A 23,247-nucleotide genomic window follows, 5' to 3' on the forward strand; every position below is an offset into this window, starting at 1 on the left:
TTTTTTTTTAATTGAAAATCTCTCAAAGTCTCACTCTTTTGCTTTGGGTGTTACTCAGAAAGCTTATATTGTGTCTATGCAAAGTTGATAAAGGTGTGGGAGTATTTATAGAGGTTTTCGAGGGTCATAAGTTTCAGGTGGGGTGGCAAATTCAACGAAGAAAGAAGGGAAATAATTAAATAAAAAAAAACTCATTTAAAATATTTAAAAGTGGAAGGAGATGCTGTGTAGGTTAGGCTAAGAGTCGTTTCATTTGAAAAGTTTTTCAAAAAATTATTGTGGAAATTGTTATTGAAAGCTTGAAATTAAAAAATTAATTATTTGATATTATTGTCAAAATAATCATTTCACAGCGATTAAAATCCATATATATATATATATATATATATATATATATATATATGTGTGTGAAGATTAAGTGGTTCCCTATATCAACCAACTTCTAAATTAAATTGATAACCACTTCCTCTTTTATAAATAAAATTTCTTTCAAAACTATGACAAATAATAGTAATGCTCATCCCCTCCGGAAATTGTGTCTTGACCTCAATATTAAATTGTAAAAAATATTTTAAATATACAAAATCAAATAAATAAAATACAATTTTTAAAGGAACATATATTTTCTCACTAAAGATCACGATATAAGGGGGAAAACACAAACACATTACATATATTAAGATTTAAACTTTAAATAAATCAACTAATATCAATTTAATATCGTGAAAAAAATAATTATAAATATTTATATGATTAAAGGAAAATAAGATGAAGGGAGGGTTTTATGAATGATAATTGCATTTGATGGAAAAGATTGAAGGGTTGTGAAATTAATTAATCAAATTTAGAATAGATAAATTTCGACTCAATTTTAGGCAAAATGCCTCTGTTTTATCTTATTATTTTATTTGAATTAATGTATGATTAAAAGTCCAACATCATATCTACTATTATATGAAAAAAACAACCTACATGCGCATGAAATATAATAGTTATTGAAATAAACCATTCCACATGTTGCTAGCCGCCATGCGGTCGTCGTCGACGTCTTCGGGCAAAAACGTGGGGAAGAAATGGACATGTTTTAATGTGTGACGTAAAATGTAAAAAGAAGACAATAATAGTAAATTTTAAAATGTGTTAAACATTTTTAAAAAGAATTTATTATTTTAAATTTCTTAATAAATAGGATTTTAAACTTCAATTGTTTGAGCTAAATACGTTTTCCTTTAATGAAAAATATATTGCATGACAAACAAATGCGAAATTGAGGTTGGCGATTGCCATTACCTCCCCTAAAATGGTTTATTTGAAAATCTTCCTCAATTTTCACTTATAATTACAATAATTTAAAAGAATTTAGCTCAAGAGTTTTATGACAGAGAAGAAAGAATGAAAAACTATTAATATTAAATTTAACTTTATAATATTTTTTAATAATATGGGTGATTACAAGATATCACAGTATAAGACAAAAATCAAGATGAACGAAAAATGAATATATGCATTAGTACTAAAGTAAGCATGAAATTTAAAAATGAATCAGTTATAGACGAAAAAGTGTTATTCAAACAATCAGTGAAAAGCTTGTACTTATAAATTGATTAGAATTGTTATTATTGTGACGCTGAAATAGACTTATAATAATAGCTTCCTGAAGTGGAAGACAATTGGAAATGCCCTTTTGTTAGGTTCATTGCACAATTTAGCTTTTTTCACTTTTGTTCAGGATTAAACTACGAGGGGTAAACAGGAATTTAAATATTGGTTCGTTGTAGGAATCGTGGCCATTATATAGAGTTAAATATGTCATTTGAAATCGTTATCACACAATCGCAATACCCGCAATAGCATCCGGTATTGTCATAATCGCGATAAATGCAATGTAATAAAAAACACTACCGTAACTATAATTTAAATCTCTGGGGCAAGTTGTTTAATTTTAAAATTAATAGGATCTTAAAAAGTAATTAAATCATAAAAAATGAAGAGATTGGTGGCATAATTCTACTAATTTTAAAATTTAAATGTCTTAAAAAATAATTAAATCATATAAATTTTAGGTCAAGACTTAATTCTATTAATTTTAAAACTGGCAGTATCCCAAAACAAATTATACAAAGAAATTTGGGGAGGGGGACAAGGGCTTAATTGTAATAGTTTCAAAATATCCAATGACCTAAAATGTAATTAGCCCGTCAATGTTAGGGTGCAGCTGCCCCTGCCATCCATAAGGTGGCTTGGTCCCTGCTTTTGGTGAACTGTGTGGACATCAATGGAGGTCGGCAGCTAAACATTTGGAGCTTAACATTGCAAAACGCGGTCTGGTGGGACTTTATTTATTTTAAAGCCCTAGGAGAAAAGGACTGCATGAATAATATGGGTTTCAATTAATTTAGGACGAAAAAAGCATGGCACATGAAAGACATGCATGCCCATTACTAGGCATTGCTTGCAATTTCTATACCTACTTTGCCCTAATAATATTCTCTCTCTCATTCGCATGTTCAATATTGTTTAGTTACAAATGTCTCGTATTGTACATATTCATTTAATAGTTTAAACAAAAATTAATCTTATCGAACTAAGTAAAATCATGAGAACAAGAGAACTTCTACATCAAATATTTAACACTACTGCATTCTCAATGTTTCGAACCAAATGCCCTTGATTAAGCTAGAATATACGTATACCATCTATCCATTGTTTGTAAATGTCAAAAACGACATCTTAATGGTAATGTTTACAAGTAAACGTTCAACCCTTAATCATTTCATCTTAGGAAATTTGAGGAATTAAGCAATACTTTTGTTTTTCTTCATTTTTCATCCTATTTCTTTGGAATTTGGTCAAAAACAAGGAAAAAGATTGTTAAAGTTTCTTGCAATGCCTTGAATGTTTAAACCAGAAGAAGAAGAAGAAACACTCACGTGAAAATCATGCGCGTGGCATGGGCTTACAGTTACATCCACGAGATGAGTTAGCAATATGCATGAACTGGTTTTTAAGATGGTCAAATTATCAATAGCAATCGCATGACAAAAGGAAAGTTTTGAAACTACAATTTGATTTGATAATATCTTTATTTGAAGTTGTCAAAAATGAATTTTGGTCATAGAAATTAGGTAAAAATGCATATTTATCATCTGTACAAGTCTTTTCTCAGCTGCCCTCTATACTACTATTTTTGTTCTCAATAATCTCATGTGCCATATTCATAAAGAAAAATAATATATTAGATTAAAAATAAATAAAACCCGATCAATAACTTTAAGATATTAATAAGGAATGAAAGATGTGCAATATAAGTGGTTCATACTTCCTATGAATAATAATTATTTTAATTAAAATGGCTAGTTTCCAACAAATGGACCTCGTTTATGTGGAAGTATTCCTTAAAATCCAAATACCGCATATGACACAAATCAAATAGTTTAATAAATGATTTATTAAAATAATATGATAAAAGGAAAATTTATAAAAATTATATTAGCAATGTCCAAAACAAACATACGCCTTAAAAACGTCAACATAGACACAAATTAAATAGTCAATAATAAAATAATAAAATATATGCACGAGTCTCGTCATTATTTCTAAATATTTAACAAAATCCGCATATAATTAATGTAAGATTTATTTATAGGTAAAAAGGCATCAGAGGTCCATGTAATTTTGAAAAAAATCAAAGTAAATTAATGTGAATTTTGTATTATTTTCTCTCTCAATGTGGCCATCAAACTCAGAGAATAAACCAGTTGTCATTGTTCGGGTTTTAGTCGAATCCTGTCAGGTCAGGTAAAATCGGATACAAGTCTTGTCAGGTCAATATGATGGCTCAGCTCGAATCGGATCGAGGTCATGTCAAATCAGTTCAGGTCATTTTCAGGTTGATTTAACATCACATTCAGTTCGGATTGATGTTAGTTCAAGTCTGAAGCAGTTAAATACCATGTTAATTCAGGCTCGATGAACTTCAGTCGAATCTCGTTCAGATCGGGTTATATCATTAACATACAAAATTCAGGTCGGATCTTACCGAATACGGATTGACTTCAGGTCAGGTCGGGTCATTTTTTATTTTTAGATTATTTATTTTTTTCCTTTCATGAAAGTTGAATTGCAATTTGTAATTGTATATTATTTAGAGAGTAAATTAAAAATATATATAAATAATTATGGATTAATTTTGATAAAAATATAATTTAAAGGACTGGATTGAACAAACATGAAATTAAAAAAAATTAAACAACACGCATTTGTTGAAAACATTTTTGTGTTTCGATATAACAAATTAGTTTAAATGAATTTTAAGATTTTACAAATGATTTTCTAAGTATATTCGATTCAATTAATCGAATATCAAATTATTACTCCAAGTGTTTTAAGATTAATTTCAGATCTTACTAAATGTGTAAAATTGTGTTTTATACTTAATATATTTTTGAAACAATTTTCACAAAGTATTTTGAATCAAAATCAAGCCTAAAATCAATTTTTCAGAGTGATGCACCGATGCACCAATCCATGCATCGATGCACCATGAATTAAATTAAACATCGAATGCATTTCATGCATCGATGCACTTACCATGCACCGATGCACTGAGGATTTTATGAAAACATCGAATGCATGTGATGCATCGATGCACCAACCATGCATCGATGCACTCTGGCTATTTTGAAACATCGAATGCACTTGATGCATCGTTGCACTCTTAGTGCACCGATGCACTAAGGGTCCAACGGTCAAAATATTTGAATTTTACACTAATGCACCGATGCACCATGGGTATGCATCGATGCACTGACGCTCCCAACTACTTTAATTAATTGTTTTCACACTTAAACGACTCTATTGACTCCATTAATCATCCCCAACATTCAGAAGTGATTCAAGGTATATTTAAACAAGCTTAAAAGCCATTGATCAACAACAAGAAACAACAAGCAACTAGAATCAAGAGAGAAAGCATCAAACCTCAAGTTTGAGCATTTCAAGATATTTTTCATTCAATATTCATTTTGCTTTCAAGAACACTTATTGTTCTCAATTGTATTTATTATTGAGTGTTCTTTCTTTGCTCTAGAATTGTGCAAACATATTTGCCTTGTGAGGTTTTTCTTGTAAGTTTGCAAATTTGTAATATTCTCTTTGAGAAAAGAGTGTTCTCAAGAATTGGGGTATATTCTTGAGGGTGTTGTAAGGTTATCTCTTTGACCTCAAAAGAAAGAACAAATTAGTGAATTTGTTGGAAAATCCTTAGTGTGGATAGCTAAGGTAGTGGACGAAGACTTTGATTAAGAAAGTCGAACCACTCTAAATCACTGTGCAATTACTTTCAATTTTTTGCAAAAGCTTCAACAAAATTTTAATTGCCAATTCACCCCCTCTTGGTCGATTCCATCGATCGATTAACTCAACAATTGGTATCAGAGCCTCACTCATTTGAAGGTTTAATCACCTCTTGAGTCGATTCGGGAAGAGTTACATCGATTATCAAGTCATCAATGGCCTCCGCTTCAAATTACTACTCCAGTCTTGATTCGATGCCCGTCAACAAGCCTCATTTCTTCAATGGGGCTAACTATGCCTATTGGAAAGATATGATGATGTAATTCATTCAAGCAAGTGACATGGGAGCATGGAATGCCGTAGAAGAATGATACATCAAGCCTCTCACTCATCCAAGATTATGGAGTGAAGGAGAGACAAGAATGTTCCAGCTCAACTCCAAAGCCATTCATATCATATTTTGTGCTCTTGGACCAGATGAATACGGAAGAGTTTCATCTTGTACAACCGCCAAAGAAATATGGGACAAACTTCAAGTCACTAATGAAGGTATCGATGAGGTAAAGAAATCTAAAATTAGTATTCTAACACATAGCTATGAAAATTTCAGGATGAAACCAAATGAAGATATCAAAGCTATGACGGATAGATTTTCAACGATTGTCAATGGTCTTAAATCATTTGGAGAGATCATTTCAAATGAAAAGCTTGTGAGGAAGTTAGTCTACTCCATTCCAAAATTGTGGCAATCAAAGAAGACGACAACCATCGAGTCTAAGGACCTAACATCCTTAACTCTTGAAGAACTAATCAGTTCTCTTCTCACTCATGAAATGATGCTTGAAGATGAAGTGGACCTCGATAAGATTGACGAGACACCAAAGGAGAAAGAGATGAAGAAAAACATTAGAGTTGCTCTCAAATCCACAAAAGATGAGAGTGATTCGAATGACGATGATGATGACGAGGAAATGGCATTATTTGCCAAACGATTCAGAAAATTGATGATGCCCAACCGAGGAAGAAAATTCAAACGTCATGAAGGCTTCAAAACTGAATCGAATGAGAAAGACCCGATCATTTGCTATGAATGCAAAAAGCCCGGGCATGTCAAATATGATTGCCCACAATTGAAGAAAAAAGGTCAATCCAAAAAGAAGCACAAGGCTCATGTAGCTACATGGAGCGATGAAGAAGGTTCCGATGAAGAGGAATATGAAGTTGCAAACTTGTGCTTGATGGCTATTGGGGAAGATTCTAAGGTAACCTCTAACTCATTCGATTTGGATGAATTATCTTATGATGAGTTATCAGAAGATTATAATGGGTTGGCTTCGGATTATAAGACTCTATTTTCAAAATATAAAAATGATATTTCAAAATTGAAAAACGAAAAATAGTCTTATATCCAAGACCAACAATGAGCTTGAAAGTAAGATCAAAGAAATGCAAATCAAAATTAATGATTTTGAAAAGAAAAATACTGATTTGCATAACTTACTTTCAAAAGTTTATGATGATCATCAAAAGAAGATTGATGATCATAAAATTTCCTTTAATAAGGTTGGAACAAAAAGTTTTGAAAAAGGTGAGAATTCAAAATCCAACTTTGTTAAGAAAGTTTTAGAAGCTACAATCATAGAAGTCCTCAACGAACCGTGAATGATAAAATTGTTTGGAGTATATGGGTTCCTAAAGAATTCATTACTACTAAAGATAATGATGTCCTTCATAAATGGATACCAAAGGGGACAAGGATTTTAGAAACTAATGAATATGGACCCAAAAGAATTTGGGTACCAAAAATTAGAAATTAATCTATGTTTGTAGGAAAAGGAGCATTGCTACAAGGAACGGGAAACAAATCCAAATTCATGGTACCTTGATAGTGGATGCTCGAGACACATGACCGGAGACAAAAGCCGGTTCATGGAGCTTAACGCCAAAAATGGAGGAGAAATGACTTTTGGTGATAATTCAAAAGGTCACATTGAAGGTATTGGTACTATAGGTAATGCCTCTTCCATTCAAATTAAAAATGTGTTATATGTGAATGGATTAAAGCATAATCTATTGAGTATTAGTGAATTATGCGATAAGGGATTCAATGTCATGTTTGAAATTAATGGTTGTAAAGTCATTGACATTGCATCTAATCAGATTTTGCTTGTTGGTCATAGAATATGAAACATATACATGGTGCATTTAGAATCTATTAATGTGACTAATTTATGCCTAGTTGCTAAGGATGGGCATGATAGTTGGTTATGACATAGTAGACTAGGACATGCTAGTATGAGTGTTTTGTAACGGCTAATTCAAGGAGACTTAGTAAGAGGGTTGCCTAAGCTTAAATTTGATAATGATAAAATCTGTGATTCTTGTGCTAAAGGAAAATAAAAGTGAATTTCTTTTAAATCCATTAATGATGTATCAACTAGTAGTGTATTACAATTGATCCATATAGATCTTTTTGGGCCAACTAGGACTACTAGCTTGGGTGGAAAATAATATGCATTTGTCTTGGTAGATGACTATTCTAGATATACTTGGGTTCTATTCTTAAGTACTAAAGATGAAGCATTAGAAAATTTCATCACATTTTCAAAAGTAATCCAAAACGAAAAAGGTTACTCTATCACTAGTGTTAGAAGTGATCATGACACTAATTTGAAAATCTTGGATTTAATGAGTTTTGTAATTCTAATGGTATTAGCCATAATTTTCAGCACCTAGAACCCCTCAACAAAATGGAGTTGTTGAAAGGAAAAATCGAACTTTAGAAGAAATGGCTAGAACCATGCTTTGTGAAAATAATTTGCCAAAATATTTTTGGGCTGAAGCCACAAAAACCGCTTGTTATGTTGTAAATCGAGTAATGATTAGGCCAATTTTAAAGAAAACTCTATATGAAATTTTCAAAAATAAAAAGCCTAACATTAGCTATTTTCATCTTTTTGGATGTAAATGTTTTGTTTTAAACAACGATAAAGAAAACCTTGGCAAATTTGATGCTAAAAGTGATCAAGGAATTTTTCTGGGTTATTCCTTAAATTCTAAAGCTTATCGAGTATTTAATAAAAGAACTTTAGTTGTAGAAGAGTCTATACATGTTGTTTTCGATGATAATGCCCTTCCAAGGAAGGATTCGTGTGTTAATGATGATGTATGTATTGTACAAGCAAATGACGTTAGACATGATGTTGGAGAATCATCATCATCAAAAGAGGAAACGAAAGATGAGGAAACTCATGATCCTTTAGAGAATCCAACCATTGAAGAAAGGGAAGTTTCTTACCCAAGAGAGTATAACTATGTCAAGGATGGTGAAATTATAGGTGATCCATCCAAAGGGGTAACTACTCGATCTTCTCTTAGAAATATTTGTAATTATGTTGCATTTATTTCATGCATAGAGCCTAAGAACATCAAAGAAGCATTAAAATATGACCATTGGATTATGGCTATGCAAGAAGAGTTAAATCAATTTGAGAGAAGTAAAGTATGGACATTAGTTGAAAGGCCTAATAATAAATCTACTCTAGGTACTAGATGAATATTTAGGAATAAGCTTGATGAGAGTGGTAATATAGTGAGAAACAAGGCTAGACTTGTTTCTCAAGGGTATACTCAAGAAGAGGGCATAGACTATGATGAAACATACGCTCCCGTAGCTAGGATGAAAGCAATTAGAATGCTATTATCATTTGCATGTTTTCATGAATTTAAATTATATCAAATGGATGTTAAAAGTGCATTTTTAAATGGTTTTATAAAAGAAGAAGTGTATGTGGAACAACCTCCAGGTTTTGAACATTCAGAATTTCTGGATCATGTCCTTAAATTGACAAAAGTACTTTACGGTTTAAAACAAGCTCCTAGAGCTTGGTATGAAAGATTGTCAAACTTTTTAATTGAAAAAGGTTTTTCAAAAGGGAAGGTTGACACTACATTGTTTTTAAAGCATAAAGGTAAAGATTTATTATTAGTTCAAATTTATGTTGATGATATATATTTGGTTCTACTAATGATGTTCTTTGCCAAGAATTTTCTAAGATAATGCAAAGAGAATTCGAAATGAGCATGATGGGGGAGCTCTCATTTTTCTTGGGACTCCAAATCAAGCAAAGAAAAGATAGCATCTTCATCAATCAAGCTAAGTACGTCAAAGATATGCTCAAGAAATTTGGACTGGAAAATGGCAAGCCTCATGACACTCCAATGAGCTCTTCAACAAAGGTTGACTTAGATGAAGGAGGTAAATGTGTAGATGTTAAATTATATAGGTCAATGATTGGATCTTTACTGTATCTAACTGCAAGTAGACCGGACATTATGTTTAGTGTTTGCTTATGTGCTAGATTTCAATCATGCCCCAAGGAATCATATTTACTAGCTGTTAAGAGAATCTTTAGATACCTTAAGGACACTCATAGTTTAGGACTTTGGTATCCTAGAGACTCTAGCTTTAGCTTGCATGCCTTTTCTGATGCGGATTATGGAGGATGCAAATTAGATAGGAAAAGCACCTCCGGTACTTGCCAATTCCTTGGAAATATGCTGATTTCTTGGTTTTCAAAGAAACAAAATTGTGTTGCATTATCTACCACTGAAGCGGAATACATTTCAGCCGGTAGTTGTTGTGCACAGGTTTTATGGATGAAACAACAACTTTTTGATTATGGAATTGAAGTAGGTATCATTCCTATCAAGTGTGACAATATTAGTTCTATTTGTCTCACTAAAAATCCCATCAAACACTCTAGAACTAAGTACATTGAAATAAGACATCACTTCATTAGAGACCATGTCACTAAGGAAGATATAGTTCTAGAATTTGTTGATACTTTGCATCAATTAGCAGATATCTTTACAAAACCTTTAGACAATGAAAGATTTTGGACACTTAGGAGAGAATTAGGTTTAACTGACCTATCTTCACTTAGTGTTTAAAATAATTTTAGCACTTTTAAGAATAAATGAAAAATGCTTATAATGGTAATTTTTTTTCATTGCTATTAGGTAGGGGGAGTTTATGTTATTTGGTGAAAATTAATTTTATGTTCAAAGATTAATTTGATTGATTGAACATGATTAATTTTCAATATATGAGTTGCCAATACCATTAGAGCTAATTAATTTAGCATTTTAAGTGTTTAAAACGGATTTTTGACATTTATGTGCTTCATGCATCGATACACTTAACAGTGCATCGATGCATCCATTTGAATATACATCGATTCATCATGTTGATGCAACGATGCACACCTTGAATGTGCATCGATGCATCCGTCGGGTTTTTAGATAAAACCCCTATTTTTCTTCATATTCTCAAAACCTAACTCTAAAACACTCACGCCGTTCACCTCTCTCTCTCTCTAAAATATCCTTTTGCTTAAAATCAACAAAATATTGTTGGAATCTTCGAGTTTTTCAACTCTCAATCCTGCATTTATCATCAAATCGTGCAAAACAACATCAATTCCTCTCAAATCCGAAATTTTCAAGGTAATATTTCAAAAACCCTATTTTATTGATTTTTGATCTTAGGACTAGTTTTAATTAGTTCTAGAATGAACATTTTATCGGGCATTGAACTAGTTTTTTCAACTAATTTCATCAAAAACTCACAAATTTTCAATGAATTTGTGAATTTTCGAAATAAAAAAATCGAAAATCTAAATTTAATTTCTAAATTTGATGTTTTTGATTTAATTATGTTGTTTTCATAAAAAAACTATACATATTATTTTCAAATAGTTTTTCAAAACATTGCCCATTAGGATTCAGTTTAGAGAACCTTGAATTATTGAGGAATCAATTGAGTTTTGGGATTGATTATTGTGCATACATGTGTTTCAATTTGCAGGTTATATTTCTTTTTCCGATTCTTAAACGATGTCTAATCCCAAACGCCCTAGGACTTCGTCGAGTCGTTCTCGATCAAACCAACCTCCTAATCCCGTTCCTCCTCTACCTTCATCTCTATTAGGTTCTTGTTTTAACATGCCTGAGCGTCGTAGAGACGAATTGTATTCTAGGTACAGAAACTCTTTCCAAACTTATAGAATCCGTGAAGAGCGTATTCCTTCGCTTCAAGCCATGGTTGACATTGATTTCGAATACCTTCCGATTCTTAAAGCTTAGAAGTTTGATAAATTGTTTCAGCTTAAACCTATCGTCCATCAATAATTGGTCCGCATTTTCTATTCCAATGTGGTGTGTATTCAAAATGAAACTCAATGTGGAACTATAGCCATTAGATCCTATCTTTTAGGCCAATATATTAATATTGACCCCGAGACTGTAGCTTTTTGATTTGGGTTAGATGATAGTGGTGTATTTAATGAGAGTGAAAATATGGAATATCCATATGTTCCAAACTCAAGTGTTAGTACTCTACGATCTCATCACGATCGTTTTCTCCATTTGATGATCTCTTGGTGGTTTAGACCATCCGGAGGTAGGTACTCCACACTTCGTGCTAGGGATTTATGGTGGATGTATTGTATTAAAAATAAAATCAAAATAAATCTTCCCCACATTATATTCAGTCAACTAGTGGACATCATAAACATTGTTCCTTCAAAACATGTTGAAACATTGATTTATGGATGTCTTCTTAGTAACCTCTTTATCAAACTTGGTCTAGACGTCTCTCTCGACAATCCTATCCCAATCCAAAATCAAATCAATCTCACATCCTTGAAGAAAGCGGATTGGAAACAAGACGAGGTAACCGGTCAATGGGTTTTTAGACCAGGAAAGCAAACTCCGGGAGCTAGTTCCTCACGAGCTGCTCCTAGCTCCTCTCGTGCTCCTCCTCATCCTCTGGCTCCGACTTCTGACGATGATCCTGAATTTCAACAACATATGCAAGACATCGATGATCACGTACCTGATGACGAGCCTGCACCGGAAACAGCTCCACAAGAAGATCAGATGCCTCTATATTTTCATTCATTTTTGGAGACATTTGATTTACGGTATGGGTCCATGGATTCGTGCTTCACATTCATTGAGTCTCAGCTCTCTACCTTGGGAGCTCGACAACAAGATATGAATGATCGTTTGGATGCGCTTACGCTTGAGATGAGAGCTCGTTACCCTCTTCCTCCTCCTGATCCTTCGATGGATGAATAGATTTATCTTGTTTTGATTGTTTTTGGGTTTGAACTTGAATTTAAATTGTTAAAACATTTTGGATTGTCTTTCTTTGATTGTTGGATGTTTTTTTGATGGATATTTGAACTTTCATTTCATATATATTTTGGTTTGTTTCAATATATGCATCATTTATTTTTTAGTTGAAATATGACCAATTTACTATTTCACATTTTATTATGAATATTGATTATGAAACTAATGGCTAATCTCTCTTTTGATTGTGATCTTAACATATTAAGCTATATATATATATATATATATATATTTAATCAATTGGCTATGATTTTCAAAACCTTGTTTAAATCAATTTTTAAGTCTTTTTGATTTAACAAAAAGGGGGAGAAATGTTAAGTGTTAAAAATGTTTTTAAAAGGGAGAAATGTTATAGTAAGGGGGAGTAATTTTTCAAAAATTGATTTCAAATTTTTAGAAAATCTTAAATTAACACAAATGTTTTGTTATATCAAAAAGGGGGAGATTGTTGAAAACATTTTTTTGTGTTTCGATATAACAAATTAGTTTAAATGAATTTTAAGATTTTACAAATGATTTTCTAAGTATATTCGATTCAGTTAATCGAATATCAAATTATTACTCCAAGTCTTTTAAGATCAATTTCAAACCTTACTAAATGTGTAAAATTGTGTTTTATACTTAATATATTTTTTTCGCAAAGTATTTTGAATCAAAATCAAGCCTAAAATCAATTTTTCAGAGTGATGCACCGATGCACCAATCCATGCATCGATGCACCATGAATTAAATTGAACATCGAATGCATTTCATGCATCGATGCACTTACCATGCACCGATGCACTGAGGATTTTATGAAAACATCGAATGCATTTGATGCATCGATGCACTCTGGCTATTTTAAAACATCGAATGCACTTGATGCATCGATGCACTAAGGGTCCAACGGTCAAAATATTTGAATTTTACACTGATGCACCGTTGCACCATGGGTATGCATCGATGCACTGACGCTCCCAACTGCTTTAATTAATTGTTTTCACACTTAAACGGCTCTATTGACTCCACTAATCATCCCCAACGTTCAGAAGTGATTCAAGGTGTATTTAAACAAGCTTAGAAGCCATTGATCAACAACAAGAAACAACAAGCAACTAGAATCAAGAGAGAATCAAAGAGAAAGAATCAAACCTCAAGTTTGAGCATTTCAAGCCTATTTTTCATTCAATATTCATTTTTCTTTCAAGAACACTTATTGTGCTCAATTATATTTATTATTGAGTGTTCTTTCTTTGCTCTAGAATTGTGCAAACATATTTGCCTTGTGAGGTTTTTCTTGTAAGTTTGCAAATTTATAATCTTCTCTTTGAGAAAAGAGTGTTCTCAAGAATTGGGGTATATTCTTGAGGGTGTTGTAAGGTTATCTATTTGGCCTCAAAAGAAAGAACAAATTAGTGAATTTGTTGGAAAATCCTTAGTGTGGATAGCTAAGGTAGTGGACGTAGACTTTGATTGAGAAAGTCGAACCACTCTAAATCGTTGTGCAATTACTTTCAATTTTCTGCAAAAGCTTCCACAAAATTTTAATTGCCAATTCACCCCCCTCTTGGCCGATTCCATCGATCGATTAACTCAACATCATTGATGAGGGATCAAATCGAAATAATTTTAAAATATGAAGTTGAAAGTAATATAAAATTGAACTAAATTGTATCCATTTAAAAAATTAGTGAACAAAAGTTTATAGGGTTTGGAGATTATAATATAATTTATAAAATTTGAAATAAAGTTTATTATGTGATTTATAGGGTATGAAGTAAATTACAAAAATATAAATAAGTATTAGTCAATTTTAGATAAAAATATAATTTTAAGTACTAAATTGAAAAACTATTAAATTACAAATTAAAATTTAAATAAACTAAAAAACACAAGAGGGTCAAATCACAATAACTGTAAAATGCGAAGAAAATTTGTAAAATAGACTGAATTGCATTCATTTCAAAAGTTGACGAAAAAATTGAAACAATTATAATATATATTAATGTATATCTTATATGATAATATAATATGTATGATGAATGTTATGATAATATAATACATGTATATATATTGTAATGAACATTATACTTATGCATACAATATATAAGTATATAATATAGGTATACATTATACTTATAATATATATAATACAATATATATAAGAATATAAATATAAATATATAAATATAAGAATATATATAATATAAGTGTATATATATAGATATATATAAACTATAAAGCATATATATATATATATATATATATAAATTATATAGCATAAGTATATAAGTATATATATGCATGTATGTACATATGTATATAAAGTATATAAACTATATAGCATAATTATATACATAAGTATATCATATATAAGTATATAAACTATACAGTATAAGTATATATGCATGTATATACATATGTATGATGTATATACTTATGTATATATATATATGTGTTATACATATAAGTATATATGTAATTATGTATGATCAATGATGCATGTATCACACATGTATGTATATATATATACATGTCATAATTTATTAAAAAATAAAAGCAAAAATAATAGATGTATATATATTAATATTATATATACTTATGCATATGTATAGTTATATATATATATATATATATATATATATATATATATATTCACACACATATATATATAAGGATGGAAAACAGGTGGGTTGGGTGCGGATACCCTCTCCCCGATCCCCATACCCACTTAATATTTTCAAATCCACCACCCGTCCACCACCCATGATGGGTAAAATTTTTCAAATCCACACCCACCCACGCTGGTACATTCTCAAATCCATCCCTACACCCATTACCCAACTGGAGACGTACCCGGCTATACTCACCTAACAACCTTAAGTTACACATAAGCAACAAACATAAAACAAACACATCCATTAAGAATCATAATATTAGTCTCTAAAATTATACCTAATATTTGGTTAAATTATAAGTTATATCTTCAACAATATTAAGATTTATAAATTAGTCTCTAAAATTATACATAAATTCATAATGGTCCAAAATTTAATGGGTATTTAGTGGGTGGGTGGATGTGGGGCGGGTAAGGTCTCAAACCCATCACCCGCCCACTACCCTCGACAAGTACCACTTTCTAAATCCATTCCCGCCCTCTACCCACTAAAGTTATACCCATCCCCGCCCCTATTGGAGCATGTACGGTGCGAAATCTACAAAATTGTACCCGTTTGCCATCCCTAATTATATATATAAGTATATATGTATGATGTATGTACATAAGTATATATATATAAATAAATATAAGCATATATAAGTCTATAATTAAACATGAGTGACTAAAATAAAAGATTCTAAAATTAACATTTATTTTTAATAATTATGCACGTTAAAAAAGTGAAAATTAAAAGTAATTAGAATGTTAGGAAATTTGAGGAATTAAGCAATACTTTTTTTTTCATTTTTCATCCTATTTCTTTGGAATTTGGTCAAAAACAAGGAAAAAGATTGTTAAAGTTTCTTGCAATGCCTTGAATGTTTAAACCACAAGAAGAAGAAGAAACACTCACGTGAAAATCATGCGCGTGGCAAGGGCTTGCAGTTACGTCCACGAGATGAGTTAGCAATATGCATGAACTGGTTTTTAAGATGGTCAAATTATCAATAGTAATCGCATGACAAAAGGAAGTTTTTGAAACTACAATTTGATTGGATAATATCTTTATTTGAAGTTGTCAAAAATGAATTTTGGCCATAGAAATTAGGTAAAAATGCATATTTAACATCTGTACAAGTCTTTTCCCAGCTGCCCTCTATACTACTATTTTTGTTCTCAATAATCTCACGTACTATTATCTTATCTTGCTCGTAAGAAAATTCACCATTGCAATAAAAAAATACCACAGAAATTGATATTTGAACATAATTAAAATAAACCAACTTAAAAACTACATTAAATAGAACCTATTAAGTGATCTTATCGGTTGAAAAAAGTTTTCGATTTTGAGATCCTAGGTTTGAATAATTACGTCTATAAAATGTGTGTGTTAATGATTAAAAAAGATTTTAAACATAGAAAAATAGAAAATCAATCTCTAATCAGATGACAAAGGGAAATTTTTGAAACTACAATTTGATTTGATAATATCTTTATTTGAAGTTGTCAAAAATGAATTTTAGTCATAAAATTAGATAAAAATGCATATTTATAATCCATAAATCTTCGGGTTAAACTGGATTAGAGTATGACAGAATTTCATCTTTTAAAATTAACATAATGCTCCCATTTTCATATATATGAATAAGAAAAATAAAATTGAAGTGCATTATTCTTTCCAAAGAGAATGAAACTAGTGAAAACGGGAAAATAGAAGAAAGAATAAAAAGTAAAATGATAGTTTTCAATATATTTAAGAATGAAATAAAATGTAAATAGGAAAATTCATAAAATAAGAAGATGACAATTTTTATAAAGATGCCAATATATAAAAATCACCTCAATGTTTTCAACAACTTGATGTAAAATTTATAAAAGTTTAATAAATGATTTATTAAAATAATATGATAAAAGGGAAATTTATAAAAATTATATTAGCAATGTCCAAAAGAAACATACGCCATAAAAACGTCTAACACAGACACAAATCAAATAGTCAATAATAAAATAATAAAATATATGCATGAGTCTCGTCATTATTTCTAAATATTTTAAAAATCAGTATATAATTAATGTAAGATTTATTTATATCAAATCAAATAGTCAATAATAAAATAATAAAATATATGCATGAGTCTTGTCATTATTTCTAAATATTTTAAAAAAATTAGTATATAATTAATGTAAGATTTATTTATAGGTAAAAAGTCATCAGAAGTCCATATAATTTTGAAAAAAAATCAAAGTAAATTTGTCGCGACCGTCTTTTGGGTGGGCTCGAAATTGAGATTTGACTTGAATAGAATGGTTAGAGTCGCCACTGATCATTTTAAAAAATATTTAGGCTGATCGGACACCATCTTACCTGATCTGCGTTTTACCATATGTGTCGAGTTCGGGAGTCGGTTACTATCAAGGAAGGATTAGCACCCTTGTACTGCTCTTTCGGTACCAATTAATTTTTCGGTTGTCTTAATTGCGAAAAATTGAAATTTTAAAAAAGCTCGATTCAAATTTCTTACTTTTGATTGGTTGAAATTCCTCTAAAAAGGGTAAAAAGGAATGTTAGATTGTAAAAATATAAATAAATAAATATATAAATATAAAAAAAATTAATTAAATAAAATCAAGTTTAAAGAAAAAATAATGAAGAAAATAAATTTTCAACGAAATAAATAAAATAAATAATAAATAATAAAAAGAGTAAAAAATGTTAAATTTTAAAGAAGAAAAAAGAAAAAATAAAAAAGGGAAAGAAAAAACGTTTAGGGAAAAATAATAATAATTTTTATTCCAAAAGGGGAGAAAAAAGTTAAAAATATTGAAAAAGTAAAAAGTTGAAAAAGGTAAAGGTTGAATCATAACTCACGAAAATATGTTTGATACTATACATATATATAATGTTTAAAAGATGATAATAAAAAGAAATAAACTAAAAGGAAAAAGTATAAAAAACATATGTAAATAAATATTAATGTTAAATTGAATAAATAAAAGAAATATAATAATAATAATAATAATAACATAAACAAAAAGAAGAAAAAATAAAAACAGAAAAAGATAATAAAAATATATATAAATATATTATATTAAATAAAATAAATAAAGGAAAAAAGAAATTAATTGCCAAAAAAAGGAGAAAAATTATGTATATATACACAAATGATTAAATTGAAAATATTAAAACAGCAATGCTCGAAATAAAAGAAAATAAAGTTTCCTTCAATGGCTAAAATGAAACATTACAAATGATAGAGGGACCTTAAGTGTAATTTACCCATGCACAAAATTATACAGAGATCCCTCCTGAAACTACGTCATTTTGATTAATGTATATAAGCCCAAAATGAGCCTATTTCTCCTCCATTTTCTCATTTCTTAATTTGCATGAGAGAGGGAAAGAGAGAGAAGGGGGAGAGAGTTCCAGAGAACTCTCTGGAGCCGGTGATCTTCCGTCGTGTTGGCCACCGCTGCCTGGCCGTCAACGGTGGCAGGAATTTAGAAAAATTTCTCAAACCGTAGATCTTCTATTCCTCTACTCGAAAACACCTTCCTTTTTTTCTAAACACCCACAAAACACGCTAGATCTAGGCACTTTACCTTCATTAAATGGTGATTTCCGGCGACGTTTGGCTTTCTTGGTGACAACAGGGTAAGTTTCTTCTTTTCTCCTTTGCTTGGTATACTTTTTTTTTGTATCCTCGAATACTCTCTATTTTTTCGAATGGGTTCGAATCCTCTTAGTTTTTTTCTCTGTATTTCTTGTGTTTGCTCCTTGTTCTTGTTTTTTTATCCTTTCGATTTTACATCCATTTATAGGGCTAAAAAAGCCTATTTTTCGTTTGGTTTTAGAATCCTAATAGGACTAAAATCCTTGCTTTATTTGTTGTTAGTTGGTGAGGTTGGTGCTGGGAAACTTGGGGGCCTTGTTGACTGAGTAGTTACGGCTGGCAGTTTCCCTCTTGCATGCTGGTTGCGGCGCTGAAGAGGGTAGAAGACTATTCATAACCCTAGTTGATTCGGGTCACTTGTTTAATGTGTACTGTTGGGCTGCCATTTGCACTTGTGTTTGGGCCGGACGAAAATTAGTATCCACAGGTGCCCCTTTTTGCCCATAGTCGTGTAACAGGAATAGGGCAAAAATTACATGATACAATTTTCGTCTATGAATGTATCACTGAGTTTAACATCCTCCATCTTTTCAAATGTCCTCTGTCGTGGAGTTGAAATCCGATGTTATGACAGGTTTGTTAATTTGGACTGAATCACGAAATGACTCCCTCATCGTGAGGTTGAGTTGAACTGAAAAATTCTGAGCATGATATCTTTCGTCGTGAAGTTGAAACCGAGCTCAAAGTGTTGAAAAATTTCCCCTGGATCATCTTCTGGCCCAATATACTTCGTCGTAAAGCTGAAATCTGACCTGAAGACTTTAGCATGAAATTGGTTTTTTTTCTTGTTGTATTACAGATGACTCATTTGTTGTAAAGTTACGCCAATCTTTTGGGGTACGATATCCTTCGTTGTGACGTCGAAATTGTAAGTGAATTGGAAACTGGTTTCTTATTGCGAAATCATAGTCAACTTTGGTCTTCTTCTCGGTTTAAGGACCTTGGTTTGAAAATTCGATTGGAAAGTAGTTTCTCGATACTACCATGTGGTTGATAGGCTCTCAAGCTGAATGGAATCGAACTCGAAAGTTTTCGTTGATAGATAACCCTTCTCGCCTTGAGCTATGCTGCTCGAAAATAGTTTATTGCCACTAAAACACAGTTAGCCCAGGTCTTCTTCTGGACTTAAAAGCTCGATTTAAACTTTAACCGGAAAGTAGTTGATACGTCATCGAGCTGAATGGAATCGAACTTGACATTTTTTGTTGATAGATAGCCCTTCTCGCCTTGAGCTATGTTATAAATTTGATATGCCTTTGAGATGAATGTAATCAAACTCGAAGGTCTTTATTGACATATAACCCTTCTCGCCTTGAGTTATGCTGTAAATTTGATATGCCTTTGAGCTGAATGTAATCGAACTCGAAGGTCTTTATTAACATATAACCCTTCTCGCCTTGAGTTATGATGTAAATTTGATATGCCTTTGAGCTGAATGTAATCGAACTAGAAGGTCTTGGTTGACAGATAGTTCATTTAAGTGAAAAAAATGGCTCCCCTTTACGGGTCTAAGCGGTCATAATTCTCAGGCGGTTCCCCTGAGTGAGTTTAAACCATGTGAGATGATCTTTGGATGACTCCCCTTCACGGGAAAGCCACGTGGTTTATTCCTCAGGTGGTTCCCCTTAGCGGGTCTAAACCATGTGAGATGATCTTTAGATGACTCCTCTTCACGGGAAAGCCATGTGGTATATTCCTTAGGTGGTTCCCCTGAGCGGGTCTGAACTAGGTAAGATGATCTTTGGATAACTCCCCTAAACAGGAAAGCCATGTGGTATATTCCTCAGGTGGTTCCCCTGAGCAGGTCTGAACCATGTGAGATGATCTTTGGATGACTCCCCTTTATGGGAAAACCATGTGGTATATTCGTCAGGTGGTTCCCCTGAGCGGGTCTGAACCAGGTGAGATGATCTTTAGATGACTCCCCTTTACTCGAAAGCCATGTGGTATATTCCTCAGGTGGTTCCCCTGAGCGGGTCTGAACCAGGTGAGGTGATATTTGGATGACTCCCCTTCACGGGAAAGTCATGTGAGATGTTCTTCGAGTGACTCCTCTTTGTGAGAAAGACAAATGAGGTAGTCTGTCAGTCGGATATCATCTGTTGTGGAGTTGAAATCTGGCTTTTACTAAAAAATAGTCGCTCGTCATTGAGTTAAGCTGAATTGGATTCGTTCTGAATTGGCTCTCGAACCCGTCTGAAGTTGATTCTGAGATCTGTCAATCTTTCAATATGTCAAGTTGGTTGAGGTGTGACTTCTCGCTGCTAAGTCAAGCAACCACCATCGGTCCTTAAAGATACTTTTGAATCGAGTATCTTTCGTCTTGAAGTCGAAACTTGACTCTAGAAGCTGCAAAAATTATGTATATGAAAAATGATAAATGTAATGCTCTTAAGTATGTCTAAGATGCATGCAACATGAATTACTTCTGTTTTATCCCCTAGATGGAGCATCATTTTGTCAGCCAGTCTTGTCCTCAGGATCGACCATGCCCCATTTTCTTCTCGAGTTGTTGACAATGTCACAAGTTTTGTGTGGTATTTGGCTTATTGTTTTCACGAATGTGAAATGCTCCCTTAATTCTGGCACTATTTATTCTTTCTTCAACAGAGGTAAAATGAGTCTTGCCAGCTTCAAGGACCTTTCACATTTGAGATTATCCTGTTTGAAAGTGTTTTTCTCCTTTATCTTGTTTTAGGAAAAAATGAATATAAGAATTTTGTAAAATGTTGCCCCTTAATTCAGGCTCACAATCGAATCAAAACATAAAAATGAGTTCACATAAAATCAAAAGAATCAGTAGCTCTTTAATGCTTTCAGAGTTATAGCTCTTCGACAAATATCCAAACAGACGAGTTGACTTCAGGTTGGATTTATATTTCCTAAGGTTTCGTCCACCAAAATGTCATTTTTTCTTGGTCCATTTGAATATTGAACCATGCCCTTTTTTCTTGGCTTGGTATTTTAATATGATGCGGACAAAATGATGCAACTAGCATAATAAATTACTAGACCTTCTATTTCGTTTCTCTGAAATCTTCCATTTGTTCAAGCTTTGTAGGCTTCTCTAGCAAAGGTAGTGTAAAATATTGGTCTAAAAATGAAATTCCAGGTGTTCCTTAACTCCCTTAGTCCATATTTACCAAAACTCCTTATTTAGTTTGCCATTATCTGGCTAGTTGGATCCATAAAGTCGGGACGTTTAACCAATTGCTCTAGAGGGACATCTCAATATTGTAATGATCTTTATCAGGCTAGCTAAATCTCATCCATAAAGTCGAGGCGTTTAACCAATTGCTTTAGAGGGACATCTCAAGCTTTATTGTGTATTATAATCACCTTTATCAGGCTAGCTGAATCTTATCCATAAAGCTGGGGAATTTAACCAATTTCTCTAGAGGGACATCTCAAGCTTTATTGTGTATTATAATCACCTTTATCAGGCTAGCTGAATCTTATCTATAAAGCCAGGGCGTTTAACCAATTGCTCTAGAGGGACAACTCAAGCTTTATTGTATATATATAATATTATAATGTGGGTATACGGATCCAATTTCTAAGTTTGTCAAGAAGAACATGTTATAGTCTGGGTGTTGTTGAAAGTCAAGAAATCTCATCCTTAGAGTTCAATTTCCAAGCAACTACTTAAACTAGATTCACCTACTAGACTATTCCATCTGTGAATATCATGATCATCATTGAACGTCTTCAACAAAATTATAGTAATGTCATACACAAGAGATGCCCCATGTTGTCCACTCTTATGTATACCTAAATACCAAGCCTCTTGTTCATTCCCCTATGAGAGGAGAAGTTTATATCGATCCTTGCAAGAGAAGGATATGGTGTTCTAGCGTGCCTTTTTGGGGGAACATCAAGGGTCGTTATTTTACCAATTTTTGATCATGTCACTTTGTCAAAGATCTATAACTCCGATCATTTAGAGTTTGTTTTAATTCAGTTGAAATTCAAAGAATTTTAAGTTGTAAATTTGATTCGATGTTCAACATAAATTCATTTAAATATTCTCATAAAAAGAAAGTTCAAAAATAAGTTACAAAAAGGAATATGAGAAAATTCAAAAAAAAGTTCACTCAGGATGTTGCAAAATTGAATAAAGCCTCATTAGGATGCCCCACTAGTTGGATTAAGGCTTTCATCTGCAGTTGCTCCCTCTTTCTCAATTTTTTCACTTATCGGGGATCCTTTTGATGTTCCCTCAAATGCACAAATTTCTGCTTCGAGAGTTTCCTTACCTTTATTGTAAAATTCCATCTCTTTTTTGTCCATCATTAACTGTATCAAGGCCCTAAATTCAGTACATTCTTGTACATCATGTCCATCCTCATTGTGATAACAACAATGACTATTGCCTTTGGAATCTGATGTGATAGGATGTGGTGCAAGAAACCCCACATTTATCATTTTCCTCCATACCCAAGC

This window comes from Hibiscus syriacus, unplaced genomic scaffold (assembly GCF_006381635.1).
Source record: "Hibiscus syriacus cultivar Baekdansim isolate YM2019G1 unplaced genomic scaffold, ASM638163v2 tig00110926_pilon, whole genome shotgun sequence".
NCBI classification, from domain to species: Eukaryota; Viridiplantae; Streptophyta; class Magnoliopsida; order Malvales; family Malvaceae; genus Hibiscus; species Hibiscus syriacus.